Below are 9,561 nucleotides of genomic sequence, written 5' to 3' on the forward strand. Positions count from 1 at the left end.
ACACAGTTAGGGTCACAGAGCTAGGGACCCCAATATAGAGATATACCTTGACGAGGTTTTGGGGCTCAGTTACATTGATCAATGCGATTGCTAAATATCTCCTTTTTCCTAATATTCATAGCAGGTATGCAATTCATTATTCACATGTTCAAATTAGCAAGTAGCATTTTTCATTGTATATTCCAATATTTTTCCATATGCTTGAGGCATTATACCATTATCTAAGCTTGATGTGCAGCCTTATTCTTATATATAGTATGTATTTTTGGCTTGCATTCATATATATATTAGTGCTCACTTCAGTTATCCTATTCAGTTATATGTAGTTTTTTTTCTGAATGTGAACACAGCTCCGCCCCTTTCGGCCATGTTTTTTCCATCTCCTATATAAGAAAGTCCTTAGTTACCCCTCTCCACCCATAGCAGTTTTTAATTGCAATGAGATGACACACAGTTAGGGTCACAGAGCTAGGGACCCCAATATAGAGATATACCTTGACGAGGTTTTGGGGCTCAGTTACATTGATCAATGCGATTGCTAAATATCTCCTTTTTCCTAATATTCATAGCAGGTATGCAATTCATTATTCACATGTTCAAATTAGCAAGTAGCATTTTTCATTGTATATTCCAATATTTTTCCATATGCTTGAGGCATTATACCATTATCTAAGCTTGATGTGCAGCCTTATTCTTAAATATAGTATGTATTTTTGGCTTGCACTCATATATATATATATTAGTGCTCACTTCAGTTATCCTATTCAGTTATATGTAGTTTTTTTTCTGAATGTGAACACAGCTCCGCCCCTTTCGGCCATGTTTTTTCCATCTCCTATATAAGAAAGTCCTTAGTTACCCCTCTCCACCCATAGCAGTTTTTAATTGCAATGAGATGACACACAGTTAGGGTCACAGAGCTAGGGACCCCAATATAGAGATATACCTTGACGAGGTTTTGGGGCTCAGTTACATTGATCAATGCGATTGCTAAATATCTCCTTTTTCCTAATATTCATAGCAGGTATGCAATTCATTATTCACATGTTCAAATTAGCAAGTAGCATTTTTCATTGTATATTCCAATATTTTTCCATATGCTTGAGGCATTATACCATTATCTAAGCTTGATGTGCAGCCTTATTCTTATATATAGTATGTATTTTTGGCTTGCACTCATATATATATATATTAGTGCTCACTTCAGTTATCCTATTCAGTTATATGTAGTTTTTTTTCTGAATGTGAACACAGCTCCGCCCCTTTCGGCCATGTTTTTTCCATCTCCTATATAAGAAAGTCCTTAGTTACCCCTCTCCACCCATAGCAGTTTTTAATTGCAATGAGATGACACACAGTTAGGGTCACAGAGCTAGGGACCCCAATATAGAGATATACCTTGATGAGGTTTTGGGGCTCAGTTACATTGATCAATGCGATTGCTAAATATCTCCTTTTTCCTAATATTCATAGCAGGTATGCAATTCATTATTCACATGTTCAAATTAGCAAGTAGCATTTTTCATTGTATATTCCAATATTTTTCCATATGCTTGAGGCATTATACCATTATCTAAGCTTGATGAGCAGCCTTATTCTTATATATAGTATGTATTTTTGGCTTGCACTCATATATATATATATATTAGTGCTCACTTCAGTTATCCTATTCAGTTATATGTAGTTTTTTTTCTGAATGTGAACACAGCTCCGCCCCTTTCGGCCATGTTTTTTCCATCTCCTATATAAGAAAGTCCTTAGTTACCCCTCTCCACCCATAGCAGTTTTTAATTGCAATGAGATGACACACAGTTAGGGTCACAGAGCTAGGGACCCCAATATAGAGATATACCTTGACGAGGTTTTGGGGCTCAGTTACATTGATCAATGCGATTGCTAAATATCTCCTTTTTCCTAATATTCATAGCAGGTATGCAATTCATTATTCACATGTTCAAATTAGCAAGTAGCATTTTTCATTGTATATTCCAATATTTTTCCATATGCTTGAGGCATTATACCATTATCTAAGCTTGATGTGCAGCCTTATTCTTATATATAGTATGTATTTTTGGCTTGCACTCATATATATATATATTAGTGCTCACTTCAGTTATCCTATTCAGTTATATGTAGTTTTTTTTCTGAATGTGAACACAGCTCCGCCCCTTTCGGCCATGTTTTTTCCATCTCCTATATAAGAAAGTCCTTAGTTACCCCTCTCCACCCATAGCAGTTTTTAATTGCAATGAGATGACACAGTTAGGGTCACAGAGCTAGGGACCCCAATATAGAGATATACCTTGACGAGGTTTTGGGGCTCAGTTACATTGATCAATGCGATTGCTAAATATCTCCTTTTTCCTAATATTCATAGCAGGTATGCAATTCATTATTCACATGTTCAAATTAGCAAGTAGCATTTTTCATTGTATATTCCAATATTTTTCCATATGCTTGAGGCATTATACCATTATCTAAGCTTGATGTGCAGCCTTATTCTTATATATAGTATGTATTTTTGGCTTGCACTCATATATATATATATTAGTGCTCACTTCAGTTATCCTATTCAGTTATATGTAGTTTTTTTTCTGAATGTGAACACAGCTCCGCCCCTTTCGGCCATGTTTTTTCCATCTCCTATATAAGAAAGTCCTTAGTTACCCCTCTCCACCCATAGCAGTTTTTAATTGCAATGAGATGACACACAGTTAGGGTCACAGAGCTAGGGACCCCAATATAGAGATATACCTTGACGAGGTTTTGGGGCTCAGTTACATTGATCAATGCGATTGCTAAATATCTCCTTTTTCCTAATATTCATAGCAGGTATGCAATTCATTATTCACATGTTCAAATTAGCAAGTAGCATTTTTCATTGTATATTCCAATATTTTTCCATATGCTTGAGGCATTATACCATTATCTAAGCTTGATGTGCAGCCTTATTCTTATATATAGTATGTATTTTTGGCTTGCACTCATATATATATATATTAGTGCTCACTTCAGTTATCCTATTCAGTTATATGTAGTTTTTTTTCTGAATGTGAACACAGCTCCGCCCCTTTCGGCCATGTTTTTTCCATCTCCTATATAAGAAAGTCCTTAGTTACCCCTCTCCACCCATAGCAGTTTTTAATTGCAATGAGATGACACACAGTTAGGGTCACAGAGCTAGGGACCCCAATATAGAGATATACCTTGACGAGGTTTTGGGGCTCAGTTACATTGATCAATGCGATTGCTAAATATCTCCTTTTTCCTAATATTCATAGCAGGTATGCAATTCATTATTCACATGTTCAAATTAGCAAGTAGCATTTTTCATTGTATATTCCAATATTTTTCCATATGCTTGAGGCATTATACCATTATCTAAGCTTGATGTGCAGCCTTATTCTTATATATAGTATGTATTTTTGGCTTGCACTCATATATATATATATATATTAGTGCTCACTTCAGTTATCCTATTCAGAGATCCAAGGTGGACCGGGACAGGGTTGGAGCCCACCGGTACCGACACCAAAGACTCGACCCGGAAACCATGCACAGAGGGGGTACTCGGACCCTGAAGCCAGGACCGGAACCAATGGCCTAGCTAATCAACCGATTGAGGGCAGGATTAGAGGTCTTGTCCCAACCAAAGTCCCAAAAGCAGACAACCACCCACAGAGAGGGATAGGGCAACCGCCAGGACCCATAGATCCCATGGGTCAGCGCCAGCGGGCACGACTCATCAGGTACACAAAAAGCCGGGAGTGGACTCCCGTGTTCCATACCGGGAAGTCAAAACACACAGCAAAACTAGTGCAGAGGAAAAGACGGCGACCACCAGCCCGGGTGGGGACCAGAGTACAACCGTCCGTGGCGGCCGGCCACCAGCACCTTGGTTTAACGAAAGACTCGTGTGTAACCAAACATCCCCTGGTACGTCCGGGCGTGCAATCTCTTGCCATCGCCATACCCTGCACAGAGACACTGGGTCCCGGGGCAACCATCCCTACCCACGGAGGGGTTAACATCAAGCTGCCACTACATCTCCGCCGGGTGCCCCACAACAGCAGCGGTGGTGTACCACTTCACCACCCACAGTGGGTGGCCTCACAAACTTAATACGGCCAAGGCCGTACAACTACGCCCCCCTTTTCATTTGGCGTGTCCGCGTGACCCCCGGGTCCGGAGGATCCCTCAAGCCACACAGCGGGTCCGGATCGAAGCAGCCTGGCTGCTACAGGCGTGGGGGCGGCACACCCCAAAAACTGATGTCACGAACAGGATTGTAACCCATCCACCTACCTGGTGGAAGTGCGCCATGATTTGGACAGTCAGCGGTGATCCGTTGAAAAATTTCCAGAAGTCGCCATTTTGCCGCCATTTTTAGGCGCGAAAAACTACAGCCCAGAGTCCTCTCCCCCGAGAAAGGGCGCGAAGCTGAAGCCCCGCCCCCTGGGAACGAGGCCGGAAGGAAACAACACCCTGAGGCCGAAAACAAAACTGACCTGCCGCACAAGAGGGTGCTTGCAAAAGACCAAGGGGGGTGGGGGGGGGGGCGAAGAGTCTGCAGCATGTGACCTGAGCAGATAAAGAGCAGAGATGCTAGGACTCTGCTACCCTTTTGTTCCTGGACACCGCCAGAGAAAGATGGCTGAGCGGTCTGGCAAGCCAACTGTGGAGGAACCCGTGCCCGGAACAGCCGACTGGGTGGAAGCCCAGACGCACCGAATGTGCCGCAGAATCCAACTTCAGGCCGCCTTCCTGCTGAAGCGATGGACGGCCGAGATGGCGGAGCTGGCTGCAGCCGTTCGGGCTCGTGAAGTGGAGGCGACCTCGGAGGTAAGCGACCCACGCCCCTACGTCCCACTGGGACCGGCCCACCAGGCCGAGGGGCCCGGTCTGCCCATGTCCGCCACGCCGCCTCCCTCGCTGCCTGTACCTGTAGCCGACACCCCACTCGGTCCGCTGCCACAAGCAACAGCAACAGCGGTACCCGTCCCATCTGCCTGTGAGGACCCGCCAGTGGAATCCTCAGGCGGCGAGCACGTCACCGCCTCGCCACCCCGCACCAGCTCCATGCCAGACGGAGGCCCGGAAGACATCCCCTCCGGTCCTGAGCCAGGCCGCAACCCCGATGACAAAACTCCCGCCCCGGAGAAGGCAGCGCACTCAAAGACGACGGCCCTGGCAGTCCGTCCGGCCGTAGCAGAGGCGGCGCCTGACCGGAAGTCAGCAGCAGCTGAGACACCGACCGCTCCCCAGTTCCCGATCCTGGCTGTGGCGCAGCCGGGATACACCTGAAGGGCAGCAGAGCGGGCCATGACACAGCGGACCCCCTCCATTGCCAGTGGTGCCGGTCGTAGCCGGCACGGAGGGTGTCCGGCTGGGTTCGGCCCCCGTGCAGGTGGAAACTGAGTACGAGGCCAGCGCTCCGTATTGGGAGCGGCAGCAGCGCCAGCTAAAGAAGGAGATCGCGGACCGGGAGAAGTGAAACGCGGGGGTGCTGTCCCGGACATACACCGAGACAGACCACCTCCGGAACACCACCTACCGGGTGCAGGGTCAAACCTATCAAGGGCAAGTTCGATGCCCGGAGAGGATGGGGCTTCATATATGAGATGGGCCTGGAGGCCGAAATCTTTGTCTCCCGGAGAGATGTGGCCCCTCATCTGCCTGTTAGCCACCCAGACCGAGACCTGGAGCCCGGAGAAATGATCTCTTACACCGGCACTGCAGAGAAAGAGGGCGGTTCGCCCTCGATGTGAAGAAGTGGGAGAAGATGGATGCCCAGCGGCACACCCACCCCTCTCCGCCATCTTCACCCGAAGAAGCAGATGAGTAGGTAGCGAAACCCGGCTACCCCAGAGTGAGTCCCCGTTGGGACCGTACACCGTTTACAGTTAAAAAAAAACAAAAAAAGTTACAGTGTTTTGAAAAAGTTTAAAAATGGACCACAGATTTGGACTGGAAAGCCAACCCAAAAACTCTTGGGCCTTGTAAATAGCCCCTGACAACCCTTCTCACCCTGCTGCAGTCTCTGGAGATGCTGATTGGAGGAAGGGCCTACGGTAGAGTAGGCAAAGGCCCAGTCACCATAGAGACCGGTGACTACCCTCCAGACCAGGGGTCCCGGACTTGGGGCCCGTGACAAAAGACTGTCGGGTAAGGAACTTTTTACCCGACCCGTAAGGGCAACACCAAGACCTGTTCTGGACTTAGGCAAGGGGTGTGCACCAGTGCTTAGCGGTGCCACCAGTGGGCAGGTTGTTTTGGTTGGGGGTGAGGTGAGAAGGACCCGGTCAGCCCCGTCCCAGTTTTAAATGTTATTGATTGCTCTCAGTGAGAGAAACAAAATTAAAATTTTGTAGTTGTGATACCTTTTAATGGCTAACTAAAATAAAATGATGTTACAAAGGAAGCTTTCGAGACATCTCAGGTCTCTTCCTCAGGCATGGTATGACAAAATATCTGAAGAAACACATATATATACATAAAACAAGGCAGAGGGATGCATGGTAAAAGGACATTTAAATAAACAAACACTGATCTTAAGGCCACGTCACACTAAGCAACATCGCTAGCAACATCGCTGCTAACAAACAACTTTTTTGACGTAACAGCGATGTTGCTGTGTGTGACATCCAGCAACAACCTGGCCCCTGCTGTGAGGTCGTTGGTTGTAGCTGAATGTCCTGGACCATTTTTTAGTTGTTGCTCTCCCGCTGGGAAGCACACATCGCTGTGTGTGACAGCGACAGAGCAACAACTAAATGTACAGGCAGCAGGAGTCGGCTTCTGCGGACACTGGTAACCACGGTAAACATCGGGTAACCAAGAAGCCCTTACCTTGGTTACCCGATATTTACCTTCATTACCAGCGTCCGCCGCTCTCACACTGTCAGTGCCGGCTCCCTGCTCTCTGCACACGTAGCCGGAGTACACATCAGGTAATTAACCCGATGTGTACTCTGCTAGGAGTATCTGAGAGCCTGGCTGTAGACAATGGACTTTTTAATGTGTTTGGGATGGAAACTGTCCCATCTGAGGTATGTGGGACGGTCAATAGGCTTCCAATACACTGATGTCTGGATTGAGCCATTTTGAATTTTTATGGTGGTATCCAAGAAGTTGATTTCTGTTTTTGGAGTGGTCCAATGTCAAGTTTATCGTTGGATGAAATGCATTGAATTTTTCATGGAATTTTAGAAGCTCTTGCTCAGATTCTGTCCTCATTATTAAGATGTCATCTATGTAACGGAAATAGGACAGTTTCCATCCCAAACACATTAAAAAGTCCATTGTCTATAGCCAGGCCCTCAGATATAATCGTATCTGTTCCAGCCCAGCAGACAGGGATGAACACTTAACCCATCTTAAAAAGACATTTTTAAACCAAGGCTACCACCCCACCTCCATTAATGATCAGATCATTAGAGCCACAAGGACCCCTAGAAGTGAACTGCTTCAATACAAACAAAAAGAGGAAAATAGTTGAGTACCTCTGGTGGTGACCTACAACCCACAGCTTGAGGTACTGAGAACGGCCAAGAAACTTCACCACATTCTACACAAGGACAACCGGTTAAAAACAATATTCAAAGATCCTCCATTGCTGTGCTACAGGCAACCTCCTAATTTAAGGAGTATCATGATCCGAAGCTCAATGCCCTCAGACACACCAAGAGGAACTTATCCTTGCAATGTAAAGAGCTGCAAAACCTGCACTCATGTAGAGACCAAAGACCGGATACAGATCCCTAACACACAGAAGGACTATAAGATTCCTGGGACATTTACATGTTCCTCTTCCAAAGTGGTGTACTTAATCCTGTGCACTATATGTCCTATTGGGGGCCTCTATGTTGGAGAAACAGGACAGAGACTGAGAGCAAGGATGAGATCTCACCGCCACACAATAACAGACAAAAAAACCCAATTACCTGTGGCCAAACATTTCTGTGCTCCAGGACACAACATAAACCACATGAAAACTGTCATATTAAAAGGCAAATTCAGATCACAGAGCCATCCTAGGGTCTGGGAATACAAATTTATCACGTTTAACTCTTTGGACACAGGACTCAACCTCTCAGGAGGATTTATGACCATTATAAAATCTGAGGAGTCTGCTCCAGAGACTGCTAGGGCACCATGCCTCTGATCCTACATAGATATTGGGACAATAAAACTCACACTACTAATCAAAGCTAATTAAGGATTCACTCTCTAAAGCTAGGGTCACACGTAGCGACGCAGCAGCGATCACGACGACGATCTGACCTTATCAGGATCGCTGCTGCGTCGTTACATGGTCGCTGGTGAGCTGTCAAACAGGTAGATCTCACCAGTGACCAGCCCCCAGCCAGCAGCAACGCATGGAAGTGATGCTGCGCTTGGTAACTAAGGTAAATATCGGGTAACCAAGGAAAGCACTTCTCTTGGTTACCCGATATTTACCTTGGTTACCAGCGCACACCGCTTAGCGCTGGCTTCCCTGCACACCTAGCCACAGTACACATTGGGTTAATAATCAAACCGCTTTGCTTATTTACCCGATATGTACTCCGGCTACGTGTGCAGGGAGCCGGCACTGATAGCGTGAGAGCGGCGGACGCTAGTAACCAAGGTAAATATCGGGTAACCAAGGAAAGGGCTTCCCTTGATTACTCGATATTTACCTTGGTTACAGCTTACCGCAGGCTGCCAGAAGCTGGCTCCCTGCACATTCAGTTCGTCGCTCTCTCGCTGTCACACACAGTGATGTGTGCTTCACAGTGGGAGAGCAACGAGCAAAAAATGAAGCAGGACATTCAGCAACGAGCGGCGACCTCACAGCAGGGGCCAGGTCGTTGCTGGATGTCACACACAGTGATGGTCGCTGCGACGTCATAGAAAATGGTGACTTAGCAGCGACGTCGTCGTCGCTGTCGTTGTGTGTGACATGTCCTTAAGGTCAGTGTTTGTTCATTTAAATGTCCTTTTACCATGCATCCCTCTACCCTGTTTTGTGTATACATTTGTGTTTCTTTAGATATTTTGTCATACCATGCCTGAGGAAGAGACCTGAGATATCTCGAAAGCTTGCTTTGTAACATCATTTTATTTTAGTTAGCCATTAAAAGGTATCACAACTACAAAATTTTAATTTTGTTTCTCTCACTGAGAGCAATCAATAATTTTTCAACTGGCTAACACGGTACTAAAACCTTTTGGTTTTAAATGTGAAACGTTTAAGCATGTGCCTCCCGTAAGGGAAGAAAAAACAATGTACATAATGTTAGTATACTTCTAAACTGTTCCTTTTTCTATTTTCCAGTTCCACTTAAATAAATGTTGGTGGTCGGACAGCCCGCAGACAGTCTGTATTAAACCAAGGGGGAAGGTGACGCCCTGGCAAAACCAGGTAGTCACATATAGGCCCCCGCATTACACCATCCCTCACAGGGTTACATACAACCGACCTGAAACCCTAGTCAACCACCTCAGGGCAAGACAGGCACACCAGTGGGCGGTACCAGGCGGTTAGGGAACACCCACCTAGAGGTCTAGACAGCCTGG

This window comes from Anomaloglossus baeobatrachus, unplaced genomic scaffold (assembly GCF_048569485.1).
Source record: "Anomaloglossus baeobatrachus isolate aAnoBae1 unplaced genomic scaffold, aAnoBae1.hap1 Scaffold_334, whole genome shotgun sequence".
Classification (NCBI taxonomy): domain Eukaryota; kingdom Metazoa; phylum Chordata; class Amphibia; order Anura; family Aromobatidae; genus Anomaloglossus; species Anomaloglossus baeobatrachus.